Source organism: Salvia miltiorrhiza, chromosome 2, assembly GCF_028751815.1.
Source record: "Salvia miltiorrhiza cultivar Shanhuang (shh) chromosome 2, IMPLAD_Smil_shh, whole genome shotgun sequence".
In the NCBI taxonomy this organism is placed as follows: Eukaryota; Viridiplantae; Streptophyta; class Magnoliopsida; order Lamiales; family Lamiaceae; genus Salvia; species Salvia miltiorrhiza.
Window position 1 is genome coordinate 275,617 of NC_080388.1, and position 19,494 is coordinate 295,110.

General features: G+C 35.9%; 2 long non-coding RNA genes across 2 annotated transcripts; both read left to right on the forward strand.

Annotated features, from left to right (window-relative positions):
* The first annotated feature begins 10,384 nt into the window (after positions 1-10,384).
* LOC131012529 (uncharacterized) lies at positions 10,385-13,183 on the forward strand. The gene is made up of 3 exons (XR_009097362.1): positions 10,385-10,818; positions 12,253-12,332; positions 12,936-13,183. It is a non-coding gene; the product is annotated as an uncharacterized LOC131012529 (long non-coding RNA).
* Positions 13,184-14,628: 1,445 nt separating this feature from the next.
* Positions 14,629-18,079, forward strand: LOC131012528 (uncharacterized). Its single transcript, XR_009097361.1, has 3 exons — positions 14,629-15,062; positions 16,497-16,576; positions 17,180-18,079. It is a non-coding gene; the product is annotated as an uncharacterized LOC131012528 (long non-coding RNA).
* The last annotated feature ends 1,415 nt before the right edge of the window (positions 18,080-19,494 follow it).

Here is a 19,494-nt window from a genome sequence, read left to right on the forward strand (position 1 = left end):
TTCAAGCACTAATGCCTTGAACTCTTCATTGGAGCAACTGCTTATGACACTGGTCATATTTCTGTGTCGAATGCTACGTAGTATCTCACACTCGACATCAAATCTTCTTGAAATACCTTCTAACTGCATATTAAACACCTTGACGGCGATATCCTTCCCATTGTTAAGAATTCCTTTGTAAACAGAGCAAAAACTCCTAGTGCCAAGTAAATTGCTTTCACTGAATTATTCAGTTGCTTGCAGTAGTTCATAATAAGAGATTCTTTTCGGCACAATGGATATCAACTCATCAACTTCTCTAGTTGTCTTAGCTTTCCTTTTGTATCTGGAAACTATAAAGGCCACGAAAACAACGGAGCTAAAAGCAACAACCCCTAAAACAATAAACGAAGCTTTTTCCACCTTTTTCCTCTTTGATTTGTGATTAGAAACTGCAGGGCAAATCCAAACATGGAACTTGGGGATTCCACACAATGCCTCATTACCCTTAAAGGAATTCATAGTGAAGTTTCTAAAAGAACCGCCATCAGGAATTTCTCCACTTAAACTTTTGAAAGAGACATTAAAGTAGTCGAGCTGTTGAAATGCTTCTAAAGACTTTGGAATTGAACCAGAGAGGTTGTTTTAGGATAAGTCAAGAGTTACCAAACTGATCATGCTTCCCATAGACACAGGAATAAAACCTTCTAGTCGGTTATTCGCCAAAGACAGATTAACCAAATTCTACAACTTCTCAATAGTGCTAGGAATAGACTTTGTCAATTGAATCATTGATAAGTTTATATATATTGCTGCTCCTAAGTTACTAATCTCTTGAGGTAAAAACCCATTCAATGAATTTGAGGAAAAGTCTAGAGAGTTCAAATCTTTTAGGCCCCATAAGCTTGACGGTATACTTGAATTCAAAATGTTGGACTCTAGAAAAATATTTCTTAAAGAAGACACATTTCCCAGACATTTAGGAATCAGACCTGAAAATCGATTGTGGCTTAAATATAAAGTATCGAGGCTGAGTAGATTGCATATAGCATGCGGAATGGAGCCTCCCAACATGTTATCAGACAGATTTAATCCTTGAAGTTCATGCAAATGTCTGATAGTTAGTGGAATATAACTAGATAACTTATTGTTAGATAAATCCAATATCATCAAATTTCTTAGATTGCCTACTTCAACAGGAATGCTGCCACTGAATTTGGAGCTGCCGGCATAGAATTCTCGAAGCGAGGAAGATAAATTTCCAAGAGAAGCGGGAATGATTCCGTATAGAGGATTACCACCAATTGACAATAAATCTAGAAATTAACCTACAATTTGTCAATGAAGTAATGAATGAAGAATACGGTACCTGGGTAAGATTGTTGTTGTCCAGTTGAAGACATTGAAGAAGTTTTAGGTTGCCGAGATGAGTAGGAATATAACCACTGAATTTGTTTTCAGAAAGTGAGAGAATTATGAGTTGAGAGAAATTAGAGATAGAGTTAGGTATTACTCCACTAATGGAATTCATACCAAGATAAAGTTTTTTGAAGAAAGGGAGCGACATGTCATAAATGGGTTGAAAGAACCCCTGACAGAGCATCTTTAACAAGTGAAAGACTCTGAAGAGTTGAAATGTTAAAGAGCTCCGGTGGAATCGAACCACTCAAGCTGTTCAAATACAATGATAATGACTCAAGTTGGTAAAGTTGGCCAAATTCAGAGGGAATAAGCCCTGCAAAATTTACATATAGATGTATATTTATCAAATATATATATATATGTGTATATATATATATATATAGGGTGTGGTTCCAGAGAGAACTACATTATTTGTGAGAACGGGAGAACCATCAAATCTAATGCATTCACTGTAAAAATTAATGCATTCGCTGTTAAAATTAATGCACTAAAAAAATTAAAAAAATGCTCTCTTCAGGATTCGAACCCAGGTTCTATATTCATCCAATAAGATGATGCATCCACCGTAGATCTTGATGATCGAATGGCTGAAAATGGTTCTCCGTTCTTTTTTTATTTATGGTTCTTTCTTGAACCTCTCCCTATATATATATATATATATATATATATATATAGGGAGAGGTTCAAATAAGAACCACTAATAAAATAAGAACGGAGAACCATTTTAAGCCATTCGATCACAAAGATCTACGGTGGATGCATCATCTTGGTGGATGGATGCAGGTGCTGGGTTCGAATCCTGAAGGGAGCAAAAAAATTATTTTTTTCGGATGCATTAAATTTAATAGCGGATGCATTAATTTGTATAGCAGATGCAGTAATTTTATTGGTTCTTATGTTCTCACGATAATTGTGGTTCTCACTATAACCGCACCCTATATATATATATATATATATATATATATATATATATATTTAGTATATTGTGAGATGAAAAGAAAATTAAAAATATTTAATGTATTAAACTTTGATATTATTATACTAAATTACTTACAAGGTCATGTTATAATTGAGAATAAATTGAAACTTGGTGTATTTTCTTGTCGGACTATAAAGTCATGTTATAATTGCAATTAAATTGAAAATTGATGTATTTTCTGGTCAAATTATGAAGTCATGTTATAAACCAGAAAATTGACAAACTACATGTATTTTCCAGCAATAACCCCATTATAAAACATACACATCACACTCTCTCACGCTTTCACCTAAAATCGTATCAGAGTGGACTTTTATTGAGGAATTATATTATATTTAATTTATTTAATAATGAATCCTACGTGGGAAGAGACTTCAAAGAAAAATTATAGATCCGGACAATTATCCGAAATGTAATGCATACAGGCATTGGCGGAGCCAAAGGTGGGCAGTGGGGTCATTAGGCACCCCTGTAATTTTTCAAAATTTCTAGGGGTATTTTTTTCATTTCACATATATTAATAAAAAGTATAGTTTCTATTCTAATTTTTAACATGAAATAATATAACAATTTTTACATATGTATATTATGAGTTCTGTCTAGTACTATATTCTTTATTTTTTATTTTTCGGTATTTACACGGAATTGGTTCTATTTTTTTGTGCCAATTATGAGTTCTCTCTCAGAATATACTTATAAATTTATTGTAATAATGAAGCTATTATAGAGAGGGTCTACAGCATGAAAGATAGGAAAGAATATTCATGACACTATCACGAGTATTGAGATTTATCAAAAACACATCCTAAAGCTAATATTGAAGTGATACAGAAGCATGTTGGACCTTATTTTATGATTTTATTATAGCTTTATAATTATATAAAACTCATAAGAGTAATTTTGTCTGAATAATATCATGTTGGGGTTCTTTTATTATTTTGTACAAATATTAAACAGATGTTGGGGTCTTTTTATAATTTTATATGAATGTAGGGTAGGTTTGTAATTATCATAAAAGTTGGCATGAGGAGTTTGAACAATTTTGAAAGTATTTGATAATTTTTGGATTTTTTAAAGTTTGTGGAGAAAATGAATTTTAAGCAAAGTTCGTGATGTTACACGCAATTAACCCATTTACTAATGAATTCAATATCTTATATAATTTTGTGCGAGTAACCATGTTTTACTATTATATTTATTATTTCAATAATACTTTTTATTATTACATTATGAATTGAACTTAATTTTTTATTTTCAAAAGCTGGAATTTTAATACCCTAAACGTAACTCATGAATTTTTTGATATTATGAATTTATCAACTCTAATAATGAATTAGTAACTAATAAAAGTACAAATAAATAATAATAAATATTATTTACCTAAAATTGGATGGAATAAATCCTAGTTGATAGTAACAAAGTTAAACTAAAGTATACAAAAGTAAAATTAAATTTGAAGAAAATAAAAATACGCCGTCCGTCAACCAATTCGTGTTCTAGGGGAAAGGAGCACAAGTTTTAAAAAAATATATTGTTTATTTGTTGAGTGAAAAAATAAACCCACTATTAATAAGTATATTTGACTAATGACATTTTTTAAAATTAAAAGTGGTGAGTCCCTCAATGACATATGTGTAAATAAATGTAAAATATAAAGGTAGTACTTAAGTAAATAATTACTAAAAATAAATATGATACAAATTGGAGGACGGACAAAAATAGTAAATTAGGGCACGGATTAGTGGACGAATGGAGTACATAATATGGACACCAACTCACCAAGTATAATCTCAACATACTATATATGAAAGTCAATAGCAAGTTAACGTCTACAATATATGTGTCGCATCTACGTAGTACTCTGTTATAATTTATAGAAGGAAACAAAAAATAATCTAACTAAACTGCAACTAACTAAAGGATTAATTCAATGCCAATGCCTTGAAACTATATATCAACAGAATAAAAATCATCAACAGAATAAAAATCACTAATAGGATTAATTCTTTCTTTTTCTGAGTCGACTCCACCGGCATCTCGTGGCCGCAAAGCGGGCAACACGGACTCTTCTTCAGCCACTTCATGATGCAGCCGCCGTGAAAAATGTGCGAACACGGCGTCCTCAACGCTCCGCCGCCGTGGTGGATGTCGCGGTGGAGGAGATCCTCCAAGCAGATGCCGCAGCTGGAAACGCAGTCGACCTCGCAATCCTCCAGCAGCCGGAACGACGCCGGAAGGACGTGCACGAGGCGGCATTCGATGACGATCAAGTCCTCGCGCTCGCATGCGCTCCCACGCGCCGCCGCCGGGAGAAAATTCTGGCGCGCGTGCTCCCACGCGCGGCGGATGATCGAGTCCTCGTCAAGGCAGAGGCGGTCCCCGATGGCCCCCTTGACGGCCTCCCGTACGTCGTCGTACGACAGGGATTCTCCGACGGTGACGGTGACGGCGGCCGAGGTGGGGCGTTGCGGCGGAGGGACCAGCTCGATCAACCTTGCGGTTGTGGAATGTTTGTTTTTAATCCAATGTGAGAGAAGATAGGCGAAAGTGATGCGGAGTTGGGGGCGGGCGGAGGGGCGGAATCCGGTGTTGACGGTGTGGAACTTGACGAAGGGGCGGGCGGAGAGGCGGAATCCGGTGTTGATGGTGTGGAACTTGACGGAGGGGCGGCGGGAGTCGACGTCGCTCATGTTTGGTGGAATTCGAAGTCGAGATTGATAAGAGATAATTGGACTAATGAGATTGGAAATTTGGAATAATGTATATATGAGTAGAGTTGATTCCTTGATGGAGATGGATTCGGAATCAATTTATGTCTTTTCTTTTATACAAACTAGCAGGAAGAACAACGTGTGAATTTATATTATGTAAATAAAATACATTATTATATTGTTTTGAATATTTGTATTTATTTAGTGGACTTATTCATTTGACTATTATTGTAATTAATGAATCAATGCAACTATTAATGAATAAATTTAAATGTAAGAAATTAATATTCATAATATAAAAATGCAAAAACATATATGAAAAACATCCTAAATTATCTAAGTACAGAGCAAGACGAATTTTAAATCTTTTCTTGTTTGATTTTGACGATTGGGATTTCTTTTTTTTCTTTTTTTGGTTTGCGACAGAATGTTGTTCAGCGGCAGATCATCGTCACTTGGAATATCAATGTAGTCATCAAACTTTTTCTTGGGTGCTCTTCTTTTTTTATTTTGGGGGTCTGTAGGCTGCAACTCCATCGTAATTTTTTTCTTTCTAGACGGGATTACTCTTTTTGATTCGGTGAATTTTTCTTTTCTTCCTTTTGAGTGGGCTCTTCTTCAATTTCTCCAACATCGATGCTTTCCATCGGTTGCATCTTTTGGATTGCATTTGCAACGATATTGAGATTTCCTTGTTGATCGAATTTTATAGACTTGAGCATCGTCATAAAGCGCATTTCTGTGTACACTTGTGTGCTTAATCCTTTATAGTATATGGAGTCTGTTTCACCCTGTGAAAATATATAATTGTTGTAATTAGATAATATCGAATTTTTAATATGAATTATTTAAATTATAGTAAGTGTTTAAGTAAGAAATCTTAATTTACCTCTTTGATTGAAGAAAGATATTTATCCACGGAGCATCCTACATATACATCTGCCGCTTGATCGAATAGTGTAACACGTGCATTGCAATCGCCTTGTATAACATTTATTGTGATTCTGTATATAGAATTATATAAAATGATAAAAACTATTATATTTTTGTTATTATGATAAAAAAATAATAAAAAAAATAAGAAAAATAAGAATTTGCAAAATTAGAAAATTAGTCGTTGCTGTGTACCAATTTTTTTTTTCCAGCCGTTTGGCTCTTTTGTTTTTTTTTTTTTTTTTTCTTCTATAAATTGCTCCATTTCATCCATTATTTTTCAATCTTTTTCTTTCTTCTACTTCTACCTTTCTTCATCTTCTTTTCTTACTTTTCTTACAAATTCATGGAGGGAGATTGAAAAAAATATTGGAACCAACACCCCCAAAATCCATCTCCCGGCGAATTAAATGCATCCGCCCAAGAATTCTCGACATTCACTCAAGAAACAAATGCCTTTCAAACGGCGGGCATTAAAAGAATCAATTTGAACGCCCAATTTGTGGCGTCCGAGCCCGAGGTGGACGAGATAGTATCTATACCGACGACCAACAAACAAAGAGGTGTTAATTTTTAATCAATGTAGGGTTAATTTTTAAATTTAATGAAATTTGAGTTGTTTGATTTAAAATAAATTTTAATTAAAAACAAAAATAAAATTAAGGGTGTGTTTGTTTTTTATCCCTCTAAATGGAGGAATAACCAAAATTTATAGCTTTAAATGTCTCCTCAAAAGAGAAGCTCACCATTTTTCCTTCCTTATTTTCACTTGAAGGAGGGATAATATTATACCTACATTTTTGGAGGGATAATATTATCCCTCCTTGAAATGAAAATAAGGAAACAAAAATAGTGAGGTTCTCTTTTGTGTAAAATGTGGGATAAGAAAAAAGATATTTAAAGGTATAAATTATTATTATCCCTCCTTTTCCATCCATCAAAGTGAACGCACCCTAAATACAAAATGAAAAGAGAAATTAGAGAGTCAACGGACGGGCTCTTCCATTGTGGATAGTGAATAGTGGGCTCTTAAATAGTGGGGACCACATTTAAGAGTCCACATTGACTCTCTACTAGTATGCCCGTCCGTGCGATGCACGGAAAATATATAAATTAAACGAAATATTAAAATAAATAAATAAATATAAATATTAAAGAGAGTCAAAATATGGAAAAATACTAATTTTGTTTAAAAATAAAATAATATAACGAACACGAATTAATCAAAAAACTCAAATTTGAAAACATTAAATTTTAACTTTATATAAAGTTTAATGATAATTATAGTTATTAAATAATTAAAAAATATTTGATAATTATGATAATAATAATAATAATAAAAATAATAATAATAACAATAATAATAATAATAATAATAATAATAATAATAATAATAATAATTATTATTATTATTATTATTATTATTATTATTATTATACGTTATATTTGATACAAAAACATAACTAATATTTGAAATTATATATTTAATATATATATATAACTATTATATATATATATATATATTTAATATATATACATAACTAATATTTGAAATTATATATATTTAATATATATTTCAAGGGTTTTTAGGTTTCTTTTTTCTCTTTTCTTCTTTTTAATAAAATCACATTTTAATAATAATCTACAAAGTTATATTAAAATTAATACAAAAAAATATTTAGAAAAAGAGTTATATTATGAACCAATATATTTTCATTCACCTTTGTTACATTCTAAACTGATATAATTAAAAAAACATGTAAAACACAAAATATGCTATCTACTTATTTTCCCTTAAAAAACACAAAAATAAATACATATAATTATATAAATATAGTATAAAAAGTAAACATGTCATTAAGGAGAGAGGATTAACAAAAACAATAAAGAGAGTAGAGAGGAAGCATACAAAAAATTATTTTAAAATTTTAAACTACTATGACTTATACATTTTAAATTTATTTTTTTATGATTTTAAAGGTCTAAAAATTCATAAGAAATCGTAGCAATAAAAAAATTACAATTATACCTATCGAATCATACTTTTTTTTTTTTGAGAATTTATGAAATAATACTTAAACATGATATGCAAAAAGATAAGAGAATATATACAACCGAAAAGCAAAAAGAAAATAAAAAAAAATATCTAAATGTAAAAGAAATAAGTGAATGATATACGAAAACAAAATATAATAAATCAAATGAAAACAGATCATTAAAGAAAAAGAAGTAAAATAAGAGAGAGGAGAGAGAAAATAATTTAGTTTGAAACTTTAAATTTCAATATCTTTATCATCTTAAATTTATTTTATAATTATTATATATCAAATTAAAGATAATTTTATGATCTTTAATTTTATATGCATTTTGAATATTTTATCATTACTCACATTACATGATTTTCAAAAAGAAAGAAAGGAAAAAGTAAAAAATAAAAGAAAAGAAAAGAAGAAAATAAGTTTGAATTGAAAAAAAAAAACTGCTCCATGCCACCACCGAATCTATCTGTATAATAAATCATGAATGTAAAATTGAGTGGAAATATACTTTTATAACTGAAATTTAAAAAATAACTATACTTTTAAATTGAGGCGGGAAAAAATAGCTGTTAAACTGCTCTTTTATATAATATATAGATTGTGGATGTTCTAACAAAATTAAAGTAAAGTATACAAAATTAAAATTAAATTTGAAGAAAATAAGATATATAAGAAAATATGCACACCAACGTCACCAAGTATAATCTCAAGTCTTAACATACTATGAAAGTCAATAGCAAGTTAACGTCTATAATATATGTGTCGCATCTACGTAGTACTCTGTTATCATTTATCAAAGGAAATAAAAAATAATCTAACTAAACTGCAACTAATTAAAGGATTAATTCAATGCAATTAATGCCTTGAAACTATATATCAAATCATCAACAGAATAAAAATCACTAATAGGAATATTAGTGCTTTCTTTTTGAGTCGACTCCACCGGCATCTCGTGGCCGCAAAGCGGGCAACACGGACTCTTCTGCAGCCACTTCATGATGCAGCCGCCGTGAAAAACGTGCGAACACGGCGTCCTCAACGCTCCGCCGCCGTGGTGGATGTCGCGGTGGAGGAGATCCTCCAAGCAGATGCCGCAGCTGGAAACGCAGTCGACCTCGCAATCCTCCAGCAGCCGGAACGACGCCGGAAGGACGTGCACGAGGCGGCATTCGATGACGATCAACTCCTCGTTCTCGCACGCGCTTCCACGCGCCGCCGGGAAACGACAGTTCTCGCATGCATGCTCCCACGCGCGGCGGATGATCGAGTCCTCGTCGAGGCAGAGGCAATCCCCGATGGCCCCTTTGACAGCCTCCCGTACGTCGTCGTACGACGGTGATTCTCCTATGGTGAAGGTGACGGCGGCCGACGTGGGGCGTTGCGGCGGAGGGACCAGCTCGATCAACCTTGCGGTTGTGGAATGTTGGTTTTTAATCCAATGTGAGAGAAGATAGGTGAAAGTGATGCGGAGTTGGGGGCGGCCGGCGGAGGGGCGGAATTCGGTGCTGACGGTGTGTAACTTGACGAAGGGGCGGGCCGAGAGGCGGAATCCGGTGTTGATGACGGAGGGGCGGCTTGAATCGAAGTCGCTCATGTTTGGTGGAATTCGAACTCGAGATTGATAGGAGATAATTGGACTAATGAGATTGGAATAATGTATATATAAGTAGAGTTGATTCCTTGATGTAGATGGATTCGGACTCAATTTGTGTCTTATTCTTTTATACAAATTCGAAATATGAGATTATACTTTAATTACGTAATAACGTACGTAACATATATATCGCCTTGCTGTTGCAGGCAATCCGCGCCCTGCTCCGGTCACCATTGATGTTGGCTGGACTCTTCCTTCTCCTTCTTGGCTCAAAGCCAATATCGACGGGTCCATTAGGGGTAATCCTCCGGTGATGCATGCGGGTGGTGTGGTCAGAAATGCCTTTAATTCGGTGGTGGCGTGCTTTCACTTTTCGGCAGGAGCCGGTTTTGCCTTTGAGGCGGAACTTTTTTCTTTTATTACCTTTGAGGCGGAACTTTTTTCTTGAGAGGGCTGCTTGTAACGCCCCGCTTTTCCCTAGCTAAATTTAGAGTAAATTTTGAACTTAGAAGTATGAGACGATTCACGCTGGTGAATAAAAACGAGTTTATTTTAATTCCAACAAAAATGATTTACAAAAACTTTGTAAAATTTAATCATTTAAATTCTTTTGCATTGCATATTTATTTAAATTGAGTATTTAAATAGTTGCACTAGTATTTCAATTAGCAAACTTTAAAGGATTTTTACATATCCAAAATTTTCAATATTATAGAGATTTTAATTGAAGTCTTCAGTTATTTATGTGTGCTTGATTTAATTATTCACATTTCGAGCCTTAGTTTAAATTATTCTATGAGCACATGCTACCACTTGTCATCTACCATCATGTCTTCCCATGATCACCATGCTTCCTCCCTCACCTTACATACGCCATCTACTCCTTGTCAAAATAAGCTGCCACCAACTCCCCTAATTTCAGCGGTCAAACATCTCTGCATAATTGAAGGAAACCCATCCCTTGCACTTTCACTAGCAACTTAAATATCACACCTCTACACGTTAATATCTCCACATCAGTCTGCTACCTCTCAATTATATCACACCTCTTGTACTCTGTTTCAAACAAACACATCTAAGAAGATATTTCGACCCACTGGACTTCAAGAAATTCCATCTCCTTGACTCACAGAAACTACCAAGCTCAACCACCACCTTAAGGTTGCGATTCTTTCAAACGTATTATCATTTAATTCGATTTCACAACATGCTTTATCTGTGTGCTTATTGTGCAAACTGAATCAGAAAACAAGAAATAAAATTTATATTAAGATTCAATTCATGATATGTATGAGATGCATGTTTCAATATTCATTGAAATGATAGGCTTAACTGAAAACAAAGGTAAAACAAATATTGTTTTTAAAACGAAAGCTAGAATTTTGGCTAGAGGTTTTCTGAACTTGATGAGGTATGTACGAGCCGAGTTAAATGAGGGGGAAGAGCGGTGGCGGCTGGGGCTGCTATCGCCGGAGGAGAAGAGAGTTTGTCGAGGGAGATGCCGATGGTGGGTCTTCGTGGAGGGAGGCAGATGCTGTCGGCGGCGGCGGTTCTCCTGCTGTTGGGCCGTCGGATCTGTTAACGGGGGAGATTTGAGAGAGAGTGAGATCTGATTGTGTCGTTGAGCGGCGGAAGTGTGTGGGAGATGGAGGCCGGTCGCCGGCTGTCTCGCCGGAAGGAGCCGCGGCGGATAGAGAGGGGAAGAGAGGGAGCCGATGATGGTGTGAGGATAGAGAGAGAGAGACGAACAGATCTTGAGAGAGGAAGAGAGAAGAGAGGTGGGCGTCTGTTTGAGGGAGATAGGAGAGCAGAGGAGAGGGAGAGGGTCGTCGGGGACAGTTGCGTGGCCGGCGACGCCTACTGTCGCCGGAGAAGGGAAGAAGAGGGAGGGGGAGTGTGTGCAGCGCAGCTGCTGCGTGTGATGTGTGTGTGCGTGTGATGTGTGTGTGGGTGTGATAAATGAAGATGGAATAGGGTTGGGGTGTTGGGCCATTTAGTTTAATTCTTTGGGCTGAGTGATTTTATTTAAGTATGGGCTGCATTTTTTTTAACTATGTCTGGACTACCCTTTTATTTAAATCTGGGCCTATGTCTTTTATCCAGTTGGGCTGTATTGTTTTTAAAGAAAATGAGTTACTCTTTTAAATTTTAATAGTTTGGGCCTTTATTTTAATTGCTTGGGCTGCGAAATTTTAAGAACTAGCCCTACATTTAATTATTTTGGGTAGTCCATAATTTAATTAATTTGACTATAATTAGTTTGATTAATTATTTTAAAGATGATTTGCATAATAATATTATATTATTATTATGTGCATATTTTAAGTGATTACTTATTATATGCTAAGCATGACGTGTATTTGCATATGCATTTTTGCAAATAAAAGTACTCATGATTTAAATTGGTTTTCATTAAATCAAATTTTCAAAAGAAAGTCGAGTAAGAATATTGTTGGTGTTCTTAACTCAAGAATTTAGTTTTCAAATATTTATTAAATTTTGAAAACCCGGCTAAGTGAATCATAGGATGATAAGCACTTCACCATGACTTAAGATTAGATTGAGAAAACCTATTAAGAATAGATTTTCTTGTAGGCTTTATGAACCAAGGGGATTAGCGCTGCTTTCCCAAGACGAGTTTATGTGATTATGATCTTCAGGCTTTGCCTATCCAGGTGGGCTTACTTTCCAAATGTATAAAGTATGATTGAGTTATTAAGCTCTAAATGTTTCAATGAAATGCAAATTGTTGATTCTATTAAATGCAAACTGTTTATCCAATAAAATATTTTGTGCACTCTGCTCCGTTTAAGGCTCGCAATTCATGAATCGATCGAGGTTCTCTCTTGACCTAACACGTTATTTGAGAATTGTGTACACCTATTAGCTGACTCGGTGGGTTGATCTCCATTCGGGCACTAATCATGTATGTATGAGGCGTTATAAGGGTGCTCGACGGGATGTGTTCCGGAGCATTGGGTCCCAAATGGGAACTTGACTGGGTTACGCCCTCAGTTCAAGTAAGAAGGAGAAATGGATCCGTCGGTGGCTAAAAGGTCCGGGATCACAGCGAGTAACGGAAAGGGAGTGTGACATGTGCGCACAAATGAAAGAAAATATTTTAACATGCTTAGAAGTTATTTCGTTTTAAAACCTTCTAAGTTATGTAAATTATGATTGGATAAACTGCTCTTTACGAAAATATGAAATGTTTATGAAAATGCATGCCCACTAAGTACATTAGTACTTAGCCCAAAAATACTTTCAAATGTTTTCAGGTTGGCTGGCTGGTGCTGACGGGACGGAGCTGAGGCTAGAGTTAAATTCCTATGTTAGACTTCCGCTGTAGCAATTACTCATATCAGTCTTTTGTTTTCCCAACTTAAGATCTTTATGTTAAATTTCAAATGATATACCTGACCGAGCTTAGACTCTTTACTATTAAATTTATGCCAATGAATGTCGGTTGTCAGAAGCATGAAACAAAACTTGTGATCCAAAGGGGCATAGCCCGACTTTCTATCCTATTTCGGGTTTTAACAAGGTATTTCCCTTGTTTATTTCTATAAATTATTCACACCTCGATTATATTTATTCCTTCAAGAACTGGGGTGTGACAGAATGGTATCAGAGCATGAGTTTTCTTTCATGTCTTTGATAACTATAAATTTTTGATGTCGAGTCTAGAATAGTATCTCTAGACTTCTAAGAATGTCAGTAACCCTCAGCTCGCCGTCACACTGCCGCAACTAAGGTACGATAATAGTTTCAAAAATATACATATATGTATTTCAGATGTTATGAAAATTTTCAAGAAAATGTGCGCCTTACATTTATGATGCTATGTGAATGATTATTTGTCGTGTTTGGGACTACCCGAACCCATAACGACTCAATGAATGTATTTCGTGTTTGGGACTACCCGAGCCCTTAACGAATCAATGTATGTATGTATGTATGTATGGTCGAGTTAGATTCCTTGAATCTTTCCGGCATAAGCAAAGTTTTTCATGAAAGGGACATTTAATGTCCATATGACTCAAAATTTCAAAGAAAGCAAATATATGTATGTATGTATGTATGAATGAATGAATGATGAGAAAGCTTTATGTTATCATTTTAGGTTCACTGCCTATATGATTAGAATGATGAGTTCTTTTACAAACTGTTTGAGAACCACCCAAGAACGTCTTAAGAATGTTAGTCGTGATAGCACCGCTAGAACGACATAGAATGGACTTATGTGGTACCAAAGATTTATGATTGAAGTACTTAGAAGTAAGTGCTTTAAGTTAGAAGTTGACTTAGAGCTTTATAAGAGATAAGAAGTTGACATGATTGGGGGCGAAGCTCCCATTTGACTGAGTAATTCGTTGTGCTGGGTCTGGCCATCCCACATGACTAAGATCTCGGTGATTGTCAATTAAGATTTTTGACCTTGAGTAGAGCGTCATTCCAATGTATAGACTCTCACTATGTAGTTGCCACAATAAGATTTTTCTTCCATCACAATAAGCATAATATGATTAGAATGAGTTCGTTTGTCACCAGTTCTCGAGACTATAGACATGGTGTTCTCACAATTAGAAAGATTCGATAACAATCAAGCTATGTAGCCGCACTGATAGTGAAGTCTAGTATCCCAAACTAGATTAGTCAGATATGCAATTTCGAGGACGAAATTTTTATAAGGAGGGAGGGATGTAACGCCCCGCTTTTCCCTAGCTAAATTTAGAGTAAATTTTGAACTTAGAAGTATGAGACGATTCACGCTGGTGAATAAAAACGAGTTTATTTTAATTCCAACAAAAATGATTTACAAAAACTTTGTAAAATTTAATCATTTAAATTCTTTTGCATTGCATATTTATTTAAATTGAGTATTTAAATAGTTGCACTAGTATTTCAATTAGCAAACTTTAAAGGATTTTTACATATCCAAAATTTTCAATATTATAGAGATTTTAATTGAAGTCTTCAGTTATTTATGTGTGCTTGATTTAATTATTCACATTTCGAGCCTTAGTTTAAATTATTCTATGAGCACATGCTACCACTTGTCATCTACCATCATGTCTTCCCATGATCACCATGCTTCCTCCCTCACCTTACATACGCCATCTACTCCTTGTCAAAATAAGCTGCCACCAACTCCCCTAATTTCAGCGGTCAAACATCTCTGCATAATTGAAGGAAACCCATCCCTTGCACTTTCACTAGCAACTTAAATATCACACCTCTACACGTTAATATCTCCACATCAGTCTGCTACCTCTCAATTATATCACACCTCTTGTACTCTGTTTCAAACAAACACATCTAAGAAGATATTTCGACCCACTGGACTTCAAGAAATTCCATCTCCTTGACTCACAGAAACTACCAAGCTCAACCACCACCTTAAGGTTGCGATTCTTTCAAACGTATTATCATTTAATTCGATTTCACAACATGCTTTATCTGTGTGCTTATTGTGCAAACTGAATCAGAAAACAAGAAATAGAATTTATATTAAGATTCAATTCATGATATGTATGAGATGCATGTTTCAATATTCATTGAAATGATAGGCTTAACTGAAAACAAAGGTAAAACAAATATTGTTTTTAAAACGAAAGCTAGAATTTTGGCTAGAGGTTTTCTGAACTTGATGAGGTATGTACGAGCCGAGTTAAATGAGGGGGAAGAGCGGTGGCGGCTGGGGCTGCTATCGCCGGAGGAGAAGAGAGTTTGTCGAAGGAGATGCCGATGGTGGGTCTTCGTGGAGGGAGGCAGATGCTGTCGGCGGCGGCGGTTCTCCTGCTGTTGGGCCGTCGGATCTGTTAACGGGGGAGATTTGAGAGAGAGTGAGATCTGATTGTGTCGTTGAGCGGCGGAAGTGTGTGGGAGATGGAGGCCGGTCGCCGGCTGTCTCGCCGGAAGGAGCCGCGGCGGATAGAGAGGGGAAGAGAGGGAGCCGATGATGGTGTGAGGATAGAGAGAGAGAGACGAACAGATCTTGAGAGAGGAAGAGAGAAGAGAGGTGGGCGTCTGTTTGAGGGAGATAGGAGAGCAGAGGAGAGGGAGAGGGTCGTCGGGGACAGTTGCGTGGCCGGCGACGCCTACTGTCGCCGGAGAAGGGAAGAAGAGGGAGGGGGAGTGTGTGCAGCGCAGCTGCTGCGTGTGATGTGTGTGTGCGTGTGATGTGTGTGTGGGTGTGATAAATGAAGATGGAATAGGGTTGGGGTGTTGGGCCATTTAGTTTAATTCTTTGGGCTGAGTGATTTTATTTAAGTATGTGCTGCATTTTTTTTAACTATGTCTGGACTACCCTTTTATTTAAATCTGGGCCTATGTCTTTTATCCAGTTGGGCTGTATTGTTTTTAAAGAAAATGAGTTACTCTTTTAAATTTTAATAGTTTGGGCCTTTATTTTAATTGCTTGGGCTGCGAAATTTTAAGAACTAGCCCTACATTTAATTATTTTGGGTAGTCCATAATTTAATTAATTTGACTATAATTAGTTTGATTAATTATTTTAAAGATGATTTGCATAATAATATTATATTATTATTATGTGCATATTTTAAGTGATTACTTATTATATGCTAAGCATGACGTGTATTTGCATATGCATTTTTGCAAATAAAAGTACTCATGATTTAAATTGGTTTTCATTAAATCAAATTTTCAAAAGAAAGTCGAGTAAGAATATTATTGGTGTTCTTAACTCAAGAATTTAGTTTTCAAATATTTATTAAATTTTGAAAACCCGGCTAAGTGAATCATAGGATGATAAGCACTTCACCATGACTTAAGATTAGATTGAGAAAACCTATTAAGAATAGATTTTCTAGTAGGCTTTATGAACCAAGGGGATTAGCGCTGCTTTCCCAAGACGAGTTTATGTGATTATGATCTTCAGGCTTTGCCTATCCAGGTGGGCTTACTTTCCAAATGTATAAAGTATGATTGAGTTATTAAGCTCTAAATGTTTCAATGAAATGCAAATTGTTGATTCTATTAAATGCAAACTGTTTATCCAATAAAATATTTTGTGCACTCTGCTCCGTTTAAGGCTCGCAATTCATGAATCGATCGAGGTTCTCTCTTGACCTAACACGTTATTTGAGAATTGTGTACACCTATTAGCTGACTCGGTGGGTTGATCTCCATTCGGGCACTAATCATGTATGTATGAGGCGTTATAAGGGTGCTCGACGGGATGTGTTCCGGAGCATTGGGTCCCAAATGGGAACTTGACTGGGTTACGCCCTCAGTTCAAGTAAGAAGGAGAAATGGATCCGTCGGTGGCTAAAAGGTCCGGGATCACAGCGAGTAACGGAAAGGGAGTGTGACATGTGCGCACAAATGAAAGAAAATATTTTAACATGCTTAGAAGTTATTTCGTTTTAAAACCTTCTAAGTTATGTAAATTATGATTGGATAAACTGCTCTTTACGAAAATATGAAATGTTTATGAAAATGCATGCCCACTAAGTACATTAGTACTTAGCCCAAAAATACTTTCAAATGTTTTCAGGTTGGCTGGCTGGTGCTGACGGGACGGAGCTGAGGCTAGAGTTAAATTCCTATGTTAGACTTCCGCTGTAGCAATTACTCATATCAGTCTTTTGTTTTCCCAACTTAAGATCTTTATGTTAAATTTCAAATGATATACCTGACCGAGCTTAGACTCTTTACTATTAAATTTATGCCAATGAATGTTGGTTGTCAGAAGCATGAAACAAAACTTGTGATCCAAAGGGGCATAGCCCGACTTTCTATCCTATTTCGGGTTTTAACAAGGTATTTCCCTTGTTTATTTCTATGAATTATTCACACCTCGATTATATTTATTCCTTCAAGAACTGGGGTGTGACATTATTCTTGAGAGGGCTGCTGCTCATCAATGGTATAACCTCTGGATTGAATCTGATTCAACATACGTTGTGAATGTCTTCAATAATCGTGAGATTCCGGTCCCGTGGCGTTTTCGGAGCAGATGGCGGGCGGCGCTTAAAGGTGTGGAGCACTACAACCTCCGTTGCTCTCATAACTACCGGGAAGGTAACCACGTTGCCGATTACCTCGCTTCCTCTCACTCGCAGGAAGGATTTTGGCTTCACTCTATTCCTGAGATTGCTCAGCTGGTTTTCGATGATGTACATTCTTCCTTTGTTCGCATGGTGCGATAGCTTGTCCTGGGTTGTTTGTTCGGTGCTTGGTGGGAACCGGGGAGATTTGGGGGTGATGGTACGGCCGGAACTTCCGAAGTCTCCTCAACTCAGTTTCCGCCGCACCTTGTTTCTTTCATGTTTTCTTTGTATCTAGACGGGTACTCTTTATCCTCGTTTTGAGGTTTTAATGAGGCCCGGCCCTGGTCTTCTCTTTGGGTTTTTTTAGGTTCCGATTTCTTTAATAAAATTTCAATTCAGCAGTACGTAACACATATATATATATATATATATATATATATATAAATCAAGTAATATACTCCTACGCGGCTATACGTCATCATAAATTCACAATTGCCTATTATTTGTAGTTTATATATATATATATATATATATATATATATAGGGGGCGGTTATTCAATAAACTACCCTTATTTTAAGAATTACGAACCAGCAAATATGCATGAATTTTATGTATAACACGCATGAATAAACTGTAAAAAGGCATGAATTGCGAAAAATAATTTTTTGCTACCTTTGGGATTCGAACTCAGGACCATGAATTTATCCAGCAAGGTGATGAATCAACCGTAGATCTTGATGATCTAAGGGCTGAAAATGGTTCCTAATTTATATTTTAAGAAGCGTTTTTATTTTAGTCTTCCCCTATATATATATATATATATATATATATATATAGATAGATCCCTAGATCCAAATCTTGACCACACATTTATGACATGTGGCGCATCAAGATGGTGACACGTGGCAAGGAGCTTCCAAGCATTCCAAGGCAAAATCTGGAGGGGTAAAATTGGAATGTAATTTTCGGATTTAATAATTAAAAAAAAATATATTTTTTTAGATTTTCTCGAAATAGATATATTTTAGATGCATATAGTTTCACACAAAGATGCATAAAGTTTTCACATGAAATGCATAACTTTGAACAGAAAAATGCATTTAATTTTTCCAGTTTTGGTATTTTCACCACCCCAACCCACCCCACCCCATACCACCCCCCAATCCAGCCCACACCACCCCTCAACCCTCCCCATTACCACCCCCCAAAAATAGGCATGTTTTACATACATATAAAATCAAACAAAAATGCATAAAGTTTTCACATAAAAATGCATTAAATTATACAAAAAATGCATTTCATTTTAATAAATCTGGTAGTTTCGCCACCCCACCCCTGCCCCACCCCCACCCACCCACCCCCCCACCCCCCCACCCCCAAATTTTTTTTTTCTTTTCAAAAACTGATTTTCTGATTGCTGGCCCACCCCCACCCACCTACCCCCCCACCCCCCCACCCCCCAAATTTTTTTTTTATTTTTTAAAAAACTGATTTTCAAAAAAAAAAAAATTTGGGGGGTGGGGTGGGGGGGGTCAGCGGTCAGAAAATCAGTTTTTGAGAAAATAAAAAAAAAATTTGGTGGGGGGGGGTGGGTGGGTGGGGGTGGGGGGTAGGGGTGGGTCAGTGGTCAGAAAATCAGTTTTAAAAAAAAAAAAAATTTGGGGGGGGGGGGGTTGGGGGGTTGGGGGGGGGGTGGGGGGGTAGGGGGTGGGGTGGGGTTCAGGGGTGTGGGGGGTGGGGTTGGGGTGGGGTGAAATCTTATGCATTTTTATATGAAACTTTATGCATTTTTATATGAAAGTTCATGCATTCTCGTAT